Below are 15,214 nucleotides of genomic sequence, written 5' to 3'. Positions count from 1 at the left end.
GTGTGTGAGAGAGAGAGCGAGAGAGTGAGAGAGGGAGAGGGAGAGAGGGAGAGAAAGAGGCAGGCAGAGAGGGAGAGCGAGAGCGAAATATCAAAGATTGTGCAAGATCAGCCTGGAAAGATAATCGATACTCGACCTAAATTTAACACAAACTACTCAATAAAAGTTAAAGAAAAAACTTACTTTCCATTTCCCCTCGCAGTTCTTACTGGATCTTCGCCTCTCTGTTTTGTTTTGCTTTATTTACTTAACAGCTGATCACATCCAAGTAAACGACAGAAGGTTCATTAAAAAATAAAAAAAAATAATCCTCCAACTTTATTGGGTGGAAATAAAAATGATTGAGCAAGAAGTGGGGGGCATGGAGCGGTCCTTTGGGGTCCGGGAGTTGTTAAAGCATGTGGCGACCGCGGTCTCGCTGTTTGGTTGTGAAGGGGTTGGGAAAAGGAGGAAAGGAAATGAAAATCCGATATGTCTTTATTCTGCTAATTATTATCGTTTTAGCCCTGTTTAAAAAAATGGCTGATTAAGTTGAGTGCGCATGTCTTTGTGTGTCTATTCCCGATATGCACTCTGGGAATGAGAGAGAGGGGGGGGGGAGAGAGAAAGAGAGAAGAGAGCGAGCGAGCGAGAGAGAGAGAGAGAGAGGTGTAATTAGTGAGGTGATCAACATTCTCCAGACTGCAAATGACGCGCAGCCCGGACTTACTGCCGCTGCTGCTGGGGGCTCGTAGGGGCTGCGAGAGCCACACCACTGGCCCTAAAGCAGAGCGGGCAGCAGGGAAGCAGCTCGTGGACACAAACACAAGTCTGCAAACTTCATTAGTAACACAGACACACACACAGACACACAAAGTAGATGGCTGGGGAAAATTAAAGAGAGAGAGAAGAGGCAGAGGGGAAGGAAAGAAGATTTGCTGTTCATAACTGCTCAGGAATGTGAAAAGATATGGGTGCAAATTAATTATTCCTCCCACCAGGGAAGTTCTTTCTTTCTCTCTCTCTCTTCTCTCTCCCCCCCTTCCTTTTTTTTTTTTAAAGGAAGAAAATATGCCTGGGATAATGAATGTGGAATGCGCCTCTGTATGGAAAGAGAGTGAGTCTGAGATCGGAAATTTCTGCTCTTATAGCCATAGAGAATCATTTACATATTATTGAGGATTTATTTGCACACACATATTGTGCATACGGTGACATTATATATATCTGCATCTGTAGCTCATGTATACACATATGACATATGCATTATTGCATATACACATGGCAGTTTAATCTCCCTGGTGTAACTGGTCCAACAACTCAACAAAAGTAAGTTTATAATAACAAACAGGATTTTTTTTTAGTGTAATAACAGTAGTAAATAGGTTTTTAAAAAACAAATGCTACTCCAGCAGAACTACCTGCCTTTTCCCTATGGAGGCAAAAAAGAGAGAGGGTCTATATTTCTCCTTAGGTTTACCAGAGATACTGCTTTATATGAAAAGGAAGAGTTGTATTGGTCTATAGACAATAATCCACCGACACCATTATAAATAGAAATCTCCTAGAAATCTTCTCTTGCAAGGGACGGAAAGCAATCGCTTCTCATTTGAAAATCTAATTATCTTAACCTAATACTACAGATGTGATGTGAATATGAGTGACACTTTCATTAAAATATAATTAACTAAAAGTAGGAATCCAGATACTTTTAAATACCCCCTAGTGAAGATTAAAAATCATGTCTATTAAAAGAGCATCCAAACACACCGCAGGGACACCTACTCCCCCTCCCCCAACATTATAGAAATGGAAAGGCCAGAAAAGATCAGTAACTAAGACTTAAATATAAAGGATATTTACAGTCCCAAAGACCCTGCGCAGGTGAACCATAACCTTCGTGCTGACGTGCCTTTGAAGTTCCTGATTCCTGGGATACACGTCAAAACCTTGTCTTAGGCCTTAAGCACTAAATACCAACAGAAAGCTTTAACACAATCCTCCATAAAAACAAGGTATAAATATGCATCTTTTAGGGGCCTTAAACCGTCCGATCTAGAGAAACATTTGGCAAATCCTGGAGCTAATACTAAGAGGGAAATATCCACCTGATGATGAATGAAGGGCCTGCCAGGAAAGACACTGTATAGGCCAGAGATAGGGAGACGCAGTAAGAAAAACAGATGTTTTAAGGTCATGGTGAAGGTCCCTTAGACTTGAGAGGAGGGGAAAATGCCCACATGGAAGTCCAGTTCTCCGTGGGTAACCAAAACATAGTGAAACTTCGTAGAAACTGAGTGGAAAGTAACCACAGCCAGCAAATTTCAAGATCTGAGCCCAATGATTAATGTCAAAGACAGTGCGTAGAAGGCTTTTGGAGAGTAACTTGTTTTCGCTCGAGAGTTATACCTACTCATCAATGAAATAAAAAGGAAACAGTACTTGGGCATGTTTTGTGCGCGTATCAGAAAGCTGAGTTTCAAAAGAAAGGGTAGTCTGTATCGTTGTTTGCAGAGAGGGACCAGCGATGTTAACAATGACTAAAATGAAATTTCCCAACCCCGTTCAGTAAGATCGGGGAACTTAGGACAGAAAGAGGTCTCTTTGGCTCTTATTGAAGCGGAAGGGGAGTCTAAGCTAGCAGAATGCATTGGCCATTCAAAGACATGTCTGAAGGATGGCAGTCCATTTCCTAGCCCTGGAGACAATTAAATCCAGTCTGATGAAGAAACACCTGAGCACAATGCCTCTCGTTCAGATTCAAGTGAAGAAACAGATACAGTTTACGTAGCAGGAGCACAAGGAAACGAAGAGCGAGGTGTTGCAAAAATCCTTGTTTTATATATTTCTACTGTTTTTGGTTTTTTTTTAAGCAAGGCTGCTAGAAGCTCCGAAGGTCTGTTAACAACACAAGGCATTTTTGATGCACATTTTCTCCGTCCCTCCTTTCGTAGAATGATTGTAGTTTCTTTTTAACAGTGGCGGTTTCCAGCTAAAGGAACAAAGGGGGATGCGAGCAGGAATTGAGGAAGGATAGTCCACTTTCTCCAGGTTTCTTCCAGTACTGTTTATTCCTTCCTAACGTTTTTGTTTCGCCCACCCCACCCCTTCACCTCTGTTTCGGCTTTGTGTTCTCAGCCCCTAGTCCGTCCGCCCCCCCCCCCTTAAAATACTAGCTATCTGGATGGAAAAGGCACTCCGGGATGTTAACAGTTTAGAAGAAACCCGGGGATAGCCACGTAGCTAGGAAAAAATCGAAGGAGGTTAATTCCGAGAGGCAGCAGCAGGTTGGATGGCGGTGTGTGTGTGTGTGTGTGTGTGTGTGTGTGTGTGTGTGTGTGTGTGTGATAAGAGCGGAGCGCGGCTCTGGCAGGAGCACCCCGGGGGCTGGTGGGCTGGCTGGCTGTTTCAAGAGGGTTCCCCCAGAAGCTCGGCCACAGCTGCAAGCTGCTTCCCCTTCCCTGACTGGCTCGTTCGTCCTCTTGCTCACTCAGCTAATCGCCCCCAAGACCTATGCCTCACCTCTCCAGCTCCTTCCCTCCCCACCCCCCCAACCCGGTCCCTCGAGCAGCCCTCTCAGGCATACTTATCCTCAGGGCAACCCACCCAGGCACTGGGGGTTCCTTTCCTCAAGGGGTGCGGTGGGGTGGGAGAGAAAGAACTATCATTTTCCGAGAGACATAGATAAGAGAGATCGTGGTCATGATGCTCTCTGGATTCACACGCGGGGGGTGGCTATGCCCCGTCTCAGATGCCAGCCCCAAGGAGTTGAAGAAGCAACTTCCTGGACGCGGGTTTCAGAGCCAGCTCTGGCCACTCTCCCGATCAGACAAAGACGGGGCCAAGGGCAGCTGACAGACTTTTGCTCCGAGTCGCCTTGCCTTCGCCCCAACCGGCGCTGAGGACGCACCCGGGCCAGGAGGAGGATATACATAATTACAACCTCCCCTCTTTTTAATAACCCGACATAATTCCCTAATAAACGGCCCGCCTCCCCCTCCCCCCCTCCAGCCCAAGGGAAAGAGGATCCGTGCCTTTTGAAAGCGCTCCCTAAGTCTATAGATGAGCTCAGTTTGAAACGAGGTATTACAAGATCTCCGTGTTAGAGACCCCTTTATCTGAGCTACAGACACTTTCAGATCCCGAGACCCCCCTCCTCCTCCTGCCTTTTTGTTGTCTCTCCTCCTCCCGGGGCTATTTGACAAAGGCAGTATGTTAACTAACATTTTTTTGTTTAAGTCAGCAACTTCGTTTCAAAACACGCTTAAAAAAAACACAAAACCTGAGAGCAATCTTCGGGACCTTTTGGGGGAGGAGGGGAAGTTGACACGAGGGGCGAAACCGCAAGGATTGTCAGTCTAAGAAAGAAAGAAAAACGCCCCCCGAACTCTGCAGATTCTTTAGTCAGATTAGGGGAAATGACAGCTCTCTTTTTTGCTTTGTTTTCTTTTTGGGGAAAAACAACAACACCCAACATCAACACGTAACCATATACATTTAATATAACTGTCCATTTCCCAGCCCGTTCTACGACGGCAGTTATCTCCGTTACGCCACGACGCGAAGGGGAAAAGGGAGGGAGGTTGCGATCAGATCCGGCCAGGCCACGCATCCCGACGAAATCGTGCCTGCCATCGGAGTCCCAGTCCCTGACTGGCTTTTTGGGGTAGTGATGGTGGTGGCTTGAGCTGCGCAAAAAGGAAAAAAAAAAGAGATCCAACCCCCACCCCGTCCCCGACGCTACCAGAAATCAAAGCTGCTCTCGCTAGCATTTCCTCCTTCTCCTCGGGAGCCCTTAGACAACAAACAGCTCTCTGCTCAGCTGCTTTCTGGAGCAGGTCGCGGGCTTTAAATACCCTGAACCTGAGCTTCTTGGCTTTGGATGGGAAAGGGAAACGCGGGCGCACACACGCGCGTGCACACAGACACACACAAACACACACACCCCCCTCGCCCAGACACACGCACTGAGAAAGGTGGGTGAAGGAGCCGGGCGCCCTCTGGGCTTTTAGAGGTCAGAGCTTTGACACTGCTTTGACCTCCCTTTCCCCTGGCGGCAACCGCCCTCGTGTTTATCAACAAAAACAGCCCAGGAGGACTAGACCCAAACAATAGCAATGCGCCAACTTCACAGACACTTCGCGAGCTCTTATGCAAATCCTGGAGAACGACCCAACGCCTGGCCAAAGGACCCCTTCCCTTCCCCACGGCGCCACAAGCCTCTTCCCGGCACAGTGGCCAGAGCCAAGGGAAACGTTTTTGTCTTCTCTTCGGCGGGGACGGGGGTGTGTGGAGAGGGGGGTGGGAGAGAAAGAGGGAAAGAGAGAGAAGCGGGAAGGAAGCGAGACCCCAAATCCAGCGATCGGATCAGAAAAAGGACAAACAATAACAAAAGCCAATAAAATTACCCACCTTAGCGCACAGACAAGAAAGTAAGTTTATACCTAGATCCAAGAGTTCACAGTGCCCATAAAACAGGAATCTTTCTGGTGTTAAAGACAATATGCTAAACTACCTCTGCGGCAAACGGTGATTATAAAATGCCCAGGAAAAAGTTGTTTTCGCCCAAGGAGCCAAGTTTTCAAAAGAAAACGTGTAGATTTTACAACTAAATAAAAGCCACCACCTCTGTGTTGTCCGTAAAAACTACACATAAATTAAAAGTACCGTTAAAAGAAAGCCTCCAGCAAGCAACATCTGATCCGACTTACCGAAAAAAAGAGGATAATTTAAACCACATTTAATTATAAAAAGCAGTAAGCGAAAAGTAAATCAATCAATGCTTTCTCTCAAAAATGTTGTCCGCCAAGGTATAGAAATGACAATTCTTATAGTCCTGCATTAAAGGCTAACTGAAACTCTACTCTTCAGGAACTGATTATGGGAGGGGGGATGCAAAGCAAGGGGGAAAATGAGGGGGACACACACAAAAACAAGCCTCTAACGATTTTCAGTTTTTTGTTTAAAATTGATGACGATCAGAAAAGCCTGATGAAAAAGTTAAAGAAAATATACCTCAAGAGGAAAAAGCCCATCTCCTTTTCTTCTTTGTCTATCAGTCTCCAGTTAAAGCATATGGAAAATGTTTTCAAAATGCCTAGATTTGGCACATTGTCATTGCAAAGAGAGGAGCGCAGTGATGCTGTTATAGAAAATGGGAAATAAATTCAGGATTGGGTGCTGCCTCCTTCAATGCGGATTTATCTAAATTTAATTTAATATTCTGCAATCACTGTATGATCGCATATAATTCACCAAGATTTTAAAGGGCTTTGCGTAAATACATGGACTATGGGCACCAAGTCATCTAACCAGATTACAGTAGTTCTTTTTCATTTGTGTTTTTTTCTCATTAGATGCACTTTAAACTGCAAGTGCAAATAATAAAAAGGATAGAATAATAGGGTTTGGGTAAGCAAGCGATTAGAAAAACCACTGGCTTTAGTAAAATCATTCAAAACATAAAATCAAAAAGCACAAAACGGCTGTTTGTAAAACACTAAACCTTTAATCGATTTATTGGCATCCTGATCGATTAGATAAACGGAAATCTATACCAAACATAAAGGCATTTAAAACATTTCCCTCTCATTTCTAAACAAAACTTTTCTTTTCGGCAGAAAAAAATCTTATCAAACGACTAACAGGAAATTCTTCAGATATCAAATTACGATAATAAAATTATTTCCACATGGAAAGGGATAATGACAATGATGATAGTAATTATAATAATGAATAATTCAACAGCCCTTTGACATATATAGAAAACCTGATTCAGAACAGCTCTTGAGAGGACCTAGTTTTAGGGGAAAAACATTTTATTAAGAGAAATTGACTTAAAAACTGACATTTTCAACTAGACTGACAATTTAGGGGAAACTGCTAAACTTATGCTAATTTCTCCCTCTATCAAAAGAAACCCTGACCAGTGTTCACAGAAAGCTTTGCCCTTTCAATCGAGTTACTATCTATTAGTAAAAATAAATATGTAAATATACCAGCCCCATCTGAATTACAGGAACAAATTTGTGCCTGCGTGGTAGACTGCAAGGAGGTGGTTAAGACTGAAAAGGGGGGGCGCTTTCCCCCTTAATAATCCATTTATGTAGTCCATATCGCGCTTTCCAGATCTCAGGGAAAAAATTGCAAGCCATAATATATTTTACTATTTAGGTAAAAGAAAAAGAGGGGGGGGGGTTGCTGCAATCCGGGGCAATGCAGCAATCAGAGCTTGTGGCATTCTAGCTGCGTGAAGAGGAAGTGTTGCTGTAACGGGTATTATGTTTATTTGATAAAGAAAATCAATGAAAGTGGCTGTAAAGTAGTTAGTGAGGCGTGTGTTTGGGACTCGGGTTGAATAGTGACTCCAGCGGGCTGGTCGATCAGCTCTAAGAGCTCTGGAAATCTACCCTAACCCTCTGCCTGAGCTTCTCTCTCTCTCTCTCTCTCTCTCTCTCTCTCTCTCTCTCTCTCTCTCTCTCTCTCACACACACACACACACACTCGCACACTCGCTGCTGCACCTTCTCCAGTCCAGGGGACTCCTCTCTGTCAGTCTCCTCCCTCTTTCCCTCCCTTCTTCGGTCTCTCCCTTTCCAATTTCCCGATGGCATCACTATCATACCTCTCCGCCCCCCCCCCCGTGCTGGGGTTGCAGCCTTCCTCTTACCCCACCGATTCCTTTCATTATCTTGCCTCCACCACCCCCACCGCATCCGCCCTCCCTTTCCTCTGACTTCTCAGCTAGGATGTTCAGAGAGACCCTCCCGGCTGAAGGGCTGCACGCCCCCCCACCTCCAGGTTCTTGCTCTGCCCAGCCTTGGGGGTGGGTGGGGTGAATCCTGGAGGCTCGGCAGCGGCTTGTGTTGGCAGCCAGGGATTTATTTTTAAATGCCAGGGGTGACCAGCCTTTAGAAGTAATCACAGAGTACTTTTCTACATGTGCAGAGTGCCTCTGTCACCACGAAGAAAACACAGCAAGCCCCACGCCCTTCGGATCAGGGGGCAGAGTTTCTATGGCAGAAGGCACGGACTTTCAGGAACCTCTCATTTTAGAAACTAAACACACGGGCGCGCGCGCGCGCACCCCCTGCAACGAAAAGCATCCCTGACGCCACTATCCTAAACATGATTTCCTTGAAAGTCAACTCCACCGCGTTCAATCGGATTCCTTTCCAAGAAAGCATGGCCAAGCCTTCCTTTTCTTGAAGCCAACTGTGAATATAATCTTCCAACCTTTCTAACCAATCCAAACTACCAACGATCCACCAAATATTTAAGCCTATGCGCCAGCCAATTAAAGCAGCTCGTTCCCATGGGGACCGTCTAATCCCCCAATGTCACCGGTGTTTAAATCAATTTGTCGCCCAAGCCGGGCTAATTTTTACTTGGAAGCTAGTCCCACTGAGTTCCATGGGATTTCCTTCTGGCTGCATGTCGCAATGTATTGCAATATATTCTTTTTTTAAAAATGTATCGGCCGTGAATGGAATCCCGTGGAGATCACTGAAGTTTGGCGCTTGCGATCCCAGCCAGCCTAGGATGAGGCTTTGGGAGCTGTAATTCTGCACTTACACACGGCTGCCAGTTTACTTCGGAGTAAATGTCCGGGCTGCAAGTGCCACTGAAAGCCGTTCGGTCTGCTCATAGGAGATGGATGGTTTGGGGCACAAATATAGCCCTGGCGGTCGTCTGAGGTTCATTAGTTCCTTTCAGTATCTGTCCTTCGCGGGAGGGGAGAAGCGTTCAAAAACTTGCTTCCTCCCCACCTTATAGTCTTCTATGCTTTGAATATAGGATCCCCTCCTCAGATATATAATTCCTGTGCGTTTAAATCTGGTTAACCATTTTTAAAAAGAAATCTCCCTGTCTTTCAGCTCCCCCAAGACAGAGCCTGTAAAACTCGCGGTCTGTATAGTCGGTTTCCACACTTATGGTTTGGGTTAGGAACCCATTATCTAGGTTTCCTTATCGCCGTCCATAATAATAATGATGATGATGATGATGATGATGATGATGATGATGATGGAAGGAAAGGGGAGGGCCTCTCGTATGGTCAGTTGTGACAACATGGCAGCTTCGGTTCGTAGCTTTTTTGTGAGGCTAGGCTTCCGTTACTTAACCCCCCTATTCCTTCTCTTCCTCGGGGGCTTTATTTCTGCACACACACACACTCCGTGGCGTCCTCTTTGACAAAGGGCAGCGCCGCCTTCTCCCGCTTCAACTCCTGCTGCCATTTCCCGCTTTCGTCGCCCTCCCCGCCGCCATTGGCTGAATTGGGCAAGGGCCGAGAAACCAAAGTTATGGCAGCCCCGAAGCGAACCTATCAAAACTCGCGCCGAGGTGACGCGGCCAAGCGCGCGAGGGCCTCAAAAAAATGGCCGGCTCGCTCCTTTCTATTGCTTAGCTTCCTCCTGTCCCCTACCCCTCAATGTTCGCTTTCCTCTGCTTTTCCTTTCCTTTAGAAGAAAAGAGGAAAAGCTGCAAAGAGATGGGGATAGGTAGCCAGAGTAGGCGACAGAGGCCTTGTGTGGTCCTTGCTGTGCCTTTCAGGGCTCAGTTCAACTTTTGTAGCCTTATGTATGGCTGACGGCTGGGGTTTTAAAAAAATAAATAAATAAACGGCTTAGTGGTTTGTTTGTTTTGTTTTGTTTACCAAACAAGCAGTATGTAATTTTTTGCTGAATGAAAATTGGAAGTTGGTCAATACACACCTAAAATGTAAAGTTGCAAAGGGCTTGCAAATAGGCAGCAAAAGTTTGGTGCATGTGAAGTGAGCAAAGTATGCAAGTCAGGATGCAGGTGATGAGTTTGGCAGGATGGATAGTGAAAACCTGTGCATATTAACTCAGTAGCAAGTGCCACTATTTCCATTGGGACATATTCTGATGTGATTTTGTATAGGGCTGCAGCCCCCGTGACGTGTGTCCTTTCAGTGTAAGGCAGGGCAGTACCTGAACCAGTGCTCAATGCTTGGAGGATGCGCTCACCTTGCATAGCCTCCTTATGCAAGGTAACTGAGCACCCCAATGATGCTGCTGGGGCATAGTCAAGTAGTATGGCGCATGAGTGGGGAGGGCAACCGGACCTGCCCCTGTGTGGCCAGGTCCTCAATACATTCTTTATGGCAAAGACAGCCATTCTGTGAGGCGCATATGCTCGAACAACCACCCTCTGTTCTAAGAGCACATGGCTTCCCCCCACCCAAGAACCCTGGGAACTGTAGTATGATAAAGATGCTGGGAACTGTAGCTTGGTGTTTTCAGACCACTTCTACCAGACTTCTAGAATATGTGTGTTTCTCTGTGTTTTCACTCTTAAAATAATGTTTCCACCAATCTCTTCCACTGTGTGACCTTTCAGGCTGAGAGAGCCTACTGCAGATAACCATCTATACAACAAGCAGGGTTGCAAGGGCAACAGAAAAGTTCTCAGGGGCTTCTCTTCACTCAACTGTGGAATGAGGTTAACTTGTAAAGGTTTAGATAAAGATTGTGCCAAAACCTCCCCCCTCCCCCATCACCTGGTCCCGTTTATAGTGTACTATTGTCCTTAGGACTCATTCATGTTATGCACAATTTGCCACATTAAAACATATCCTTTCCCCGCTCACAATATTTTTTATTCTTGTTGCTGCCTTAATGGTAGGGTTCTTTATTTTTAAACATTTAAAAACATTACTTTTAAACATTATCTTACTTTTACATATTATTTTTGAACGGCCTAGCTTTCAGGATGGGTTGGCCTACCATTAAACAAACTAAAGAGGTGGCAGGAACACCAGTGGTTCCAACATTCAATGGATTTCCAATGTCCCTGTTTAATATAATGCAGCAATAATATAACAAAGCATGGAAGCTTTATAACAAAGCAAGGAAGCTTTATAACAAGAGGGTGTTTGAGCATGTGCAGAGTGCATTAGCTTCTGTACTGAACAACAAGCAAAGTCAGCAAAAACAACAAAAAAACCCTGTGCAACCTGTGTTTATGAGGCTAGATTTTATAAATAATGTGAGTTACGTATGCTATAGCCTCTGCATCAATAACTTAACCTCTTTAGTACTGGATACTAATTATGTATAAAGCACACAATACATGCCACTTGTTTACTGAGTACCAAATTTGTATATCATAGTAGCATATATTACTTATTTGTCTCATAGGATATAAGTTTTCTTGCTTTGGAATTCAATCTCATCAGATGTGAGACAGAGAATTGTATGATACTTGGTAGATTGTTCAAACAGCAATCAAAGCTACTGGGAGTGGTTTCAGGATTCTTCCCATAGGCTCTCCAATCCCTTAATTGAAGTGGCAAGTGGAGTTTATGGCAGTAGTCCTAAACACACTTACTTGACAGTAAGTTCTGCTTAATTTAATGGGACTTACTTTTCAATAGACTTTTGAATAGATTGATAGCCCTGTAAAATTAGAATCCTAAACGAATATTAGTAAGGAGTAAGTGTGCCATTGAACACAGTGAAAGTGACCTCTTGCATTGTAAAAGAGAAAACAAATGCTATACTCAGCAGAGCAATTTTAGTTTGTTACACCATTGCTTCATGCCCTTAACTCTGCATAGAGAGCAACCTATAGGGCAAAAGATGTGATCCATATACCATGTAAGCAAGTGTATTTGCAATTTTTTAAAGCTGCAATCCTATGTACGCATATCTGCAAATAAGCTCCAATAAATAGTCTGGAAGTTATTTCTGAGCTGTTTTATACTAGGTTAGCCTGTCCATATAGCCCAGTACTGCATACTCTGGCTGGCAGAGGGTCTCAGACAAAAGGTGTTCCACATCATCTGCTACACGGTTCCTTTAAATGGAGATGCCAGAAATTGAACTTGACACTTTGTGCTCTATCACTGAACTACTATCACTTCCCCATGGTTAGAACTGCACTGCTAGTCTTGTTCAGTTCAATGGAGCCAATTACTTGATTCTGCAAAATCTGAGCAAGCACTATACTAGGGTCCCAGTGAAGGAGCAAGAATTCCACAAGTCTCCTCCTACTGGTTCTTGGATCCATTCTCCAGAGCATTATTGTACCCGCTGAACAGGAATGGCAATGACATGGCTGTATTTACTGTAGCCTTTGCAGCTGACCCATCTGACTGTGCTGGGATGAAGAGAGTCACTGTTACAGAGTCCTAAGGTTTACTGCAAGGCTGTGCACAACTACAGTTTTCCATAATCAACCAAAGGGCTACAGCTTTAAATGGGGAGCACAACAATGCAGTATAGAATGCAATTTTAGCTGCAGTAGTGCCAGCAACCGTGTGCATTGCAGCTAAAGCTGTGGGATAAGCTGTAGTTCACTTTACGCAATGCCATTTTCAGTAGTTTGCAAATGGTGCTGAAAGTCATTTAAATCCTGATAGCCAGAAATCATGCCTTGAATGGTTGACAGTAACAACATGCCCCCATGATTGCCTCTGCAAGTGCAGTTCATTGGGTTTTTGTGGCCTATTCTAGGTTCCAAATATAGAACAGGGGAATGGTGTCTCACATTAAATGGCTTCTGTGTTGTTTTCTGATGTTGCTGGAGCATTTCTTTGAAATTGATGGAGAAATAACCTTGATTAATTATTTCCGGATTTCATGACAGCATCTTCACTGTTTTTAGTATGAATGTGTGTGGGGTTTTTTTAAAGTCTGCAACCATTTTTTTAAAATCTCGAAATAGTTTTGTGAAGCAAATATCATAGCATGGCTTGTAACTGGTCGTTCAGGCAAGTAACTACCCAGCTTCTGACCAAAGATATGCAACCAGAATCTCTTTCCCAATGGTAATCTAGGAACAGGTTCATATAAATTTGTGTTAGCTAATCCAGATAATCCTACCTTCTTTCAGTCCTGTCCCCCCTCCAAAATGCTTTTACATGCCTAAAACAATTATTGTTTACTATTTTTTAGCTGGATTCCTCTGTGATCTTTGGAATTTTATTCATTTAATGCATTATGCATTCTCCAGGGAATAATTATATTTTTTCTCTTCCCCTGAAATAATTCACAATACATATGTGGGCACATGTGAAAAGAAACATTTAAAAAGAGTGAAAATAAGAAGCCCCTCATCAGGTTTATAACACCACTTCATTTCTTTCCTTTATTTGAAGTCCAATATAGAAATGTCCTTTGAACAACAACAACAAAAATATGCAGTAATATTGATGGCTAAATTATATGACACCCCTCACCCCTGAAATTGTTGTTCACCAACATCCGGAGACAATTCACAAATTGTTTGAATGAAAGCATGCCCAGTTATAAATTCACATGGGATTAAAAAAGGATTTCAATTGATAAAAAAACAGATAGGAAAACCTGTTTCTATAACCAAATTCACACCTGAGGGTAACACACATTACAGCAACAGATACCTTACAGATTTTTCCTCCTTATACATTCTTTCTGAAGGAACATGATACTATGTCGGTACTAGACAGTATACATTTAGTCTTGATGCTCATTTTAGTCTTATACCAAATACTTTTCTCAGTTACAGAACTATGGTAACATTATGAATAGGGAGTGGGGGGGGGGGAGAGAAAAATATTTCAATATTTTATGGTACATAACCAAAGTATTTGATATAAAGAATTTAAATGATTTTAGCAGATGTTTGTTTTAAAGCAAGTTTGCTTGGAATAATCACTTTACAATTAAAATAGCTGGAATTTTAATTTTAAATTAGAGTGAGCTAAAGTCTTATTTGAAGAAGTTAAGACATATTAAAATTCTGAATTACAATTTATTGTAAAATGGCAACATGTTCTGAAAGAAAGTCATGAGAAATATATTTGTTGCAGGTGGGGACGGGGTGCTGTATAAGTTATTTGATATGCTAAAAGGTTATTTTAAACCTCTTATACATTTCATTAGAGAAGAAGGTGAATATTTGGTTTCTTTTGTTTGAAAAACCTCTTACTAAGGAATTGTCTACTGAAAATATCAGTGAAGTATTTAAAACAATGTGAAAATATTGAACATATTCAGAATATTTAAAATTTATGATAATTTATCACATGGATTAATATGTAGCAAACTTTAAATTACACATAAAAGCAGTTAATATATATTCTTTGAAAATAAATGCATGTATGAATATTTATATTACCTGTACTATTATATCACCTTTCGTTGAATTTTCTTCTTCATGTCACTGACAGAAATGCAAAAGAGAACATAGTACTTCACCCTCTTCAAAGCTAGTCACTTCATAGTCATCACTTTTAGAAAAGCAAGCCTTTCTAGAAAATTTAGGAATCATCTATATCCATCTGTCTATCTATTTCATTGGATATGACTTTTTCTTCAAGTCCAAATTTGTGAATATGAGTAACATGAAAACACAAGCAGATAAACTAAAATCAATTTTAAACAAATCTCTTAGAGGTAGTGCTACATTGTATTTTTCCTATTACTGTATCTGTAACGTAGGTTTCATATTTTGTTAACTGCAGTTAAAATCTGTTTATCTGTTTTAATGGAAGCTTTGATATTGCTACTAAGCAGTTATTTTTAACAGTGCATTGCCATGCATCTTTGGGGGATAATGCATCTTGGGCACTATTATCAGGATGCATGTCATTGTATCTTATATGCTGCAATGTTGTCTCTAGTACGTTTCCAATTTTTGTACTTACTTTTGTATTAATCTATATAATGATAGTAATAGAATTCAAATATCCTTTAATGCAGAACTCTCCAAAAACATTAATATTAGGAGTTCCTTGTTCATCTACAACAGGATGGATATGGTGTTTATAGAGTTCATTCTTGACCTTACCTGAGTAAGTACTTTAACTTAAAGTATGAGATGCACCTAGAGGGGTAATACATTGAGTTTAATAGGAAGACAGTTAATAACCTTTTTTCATCCTCATGCACTATCAATCATGGCTGTCACCAGTCTGCTGAATCAAAGCAAAAGTGTTCTTCACAGATGACTGATTAGAAACGCAAAATCACAAGATCCATCTTCATGGTCACTTTTATTATAGTCATTTTTAAACTGACAGCAACCTGCTCAGTTTCAGCAGCACAAATAGTGTCACTCAGTGCAGCTAAGCATGAGAAGATGTTGGTTGAATTATACTTAAAAATAATTAGACCCAAAGCCTTTTGTAGAGGCAAGGAACAGCTCCATCTCCATCTTTTCATCCTCAAACATAAGTATACATTTTAATCCTAAAAGTATTTTCATTCTTGTGATTTTATTTACTAGA

At 42.4% G+C, this 15,214-nt stretch overlaps 1 protein-coding gene and 1 long non-coding RNA gene across 7 annotated transcripts in view; one reads left to right on the top strand and one right to left on the bottom strand.

Moving 5' to 3' along the window:
* ZFHX4 (zinc finger homeobox 4) overlaps window positions 1-662 on the bottom strand; it is a 185,514-nt gene extending 184,852 nt beyond the window's left edge. For all 5 annotated transcript variants that reach the window (XM_081204234.1, XM_081204238.1, XM_081204240.1 and 2 more), the window contains exon 1: window positions 184-662. The gene's annotated coding sequence lies outside the window, so the exon portion shown is untranslated. The remainder of the gene's footprint in view (window positions 1-183) is intronic.
* Window positions 1-15,214, top strand: part of LOC308593110 — a 36,876-nt gene that overhangs the window by 1,540 nt on the left and 20,122 nt on the right. The gene's annotated exons all lie outside the window — the stretch shown is intronic.

The sequence above is a fragment of the Podarcis bocagei genome (genome assembly GCF_964188305.1).
Source record: "Podarcis bocagei genome assembly, chromosome: 8".
Taxonomy (NCBI): domain Eukaryota; kingdom Metazoa; phylum Chordata; class Lepidosauria; order Squamata; family Lacertidae; genus Podarcis; species Podarcis bocagei.
Note: the sequence above shows the minus strand (reverse complement) of the source record. Positions and strands in the feature narration are given on the sequence as shown.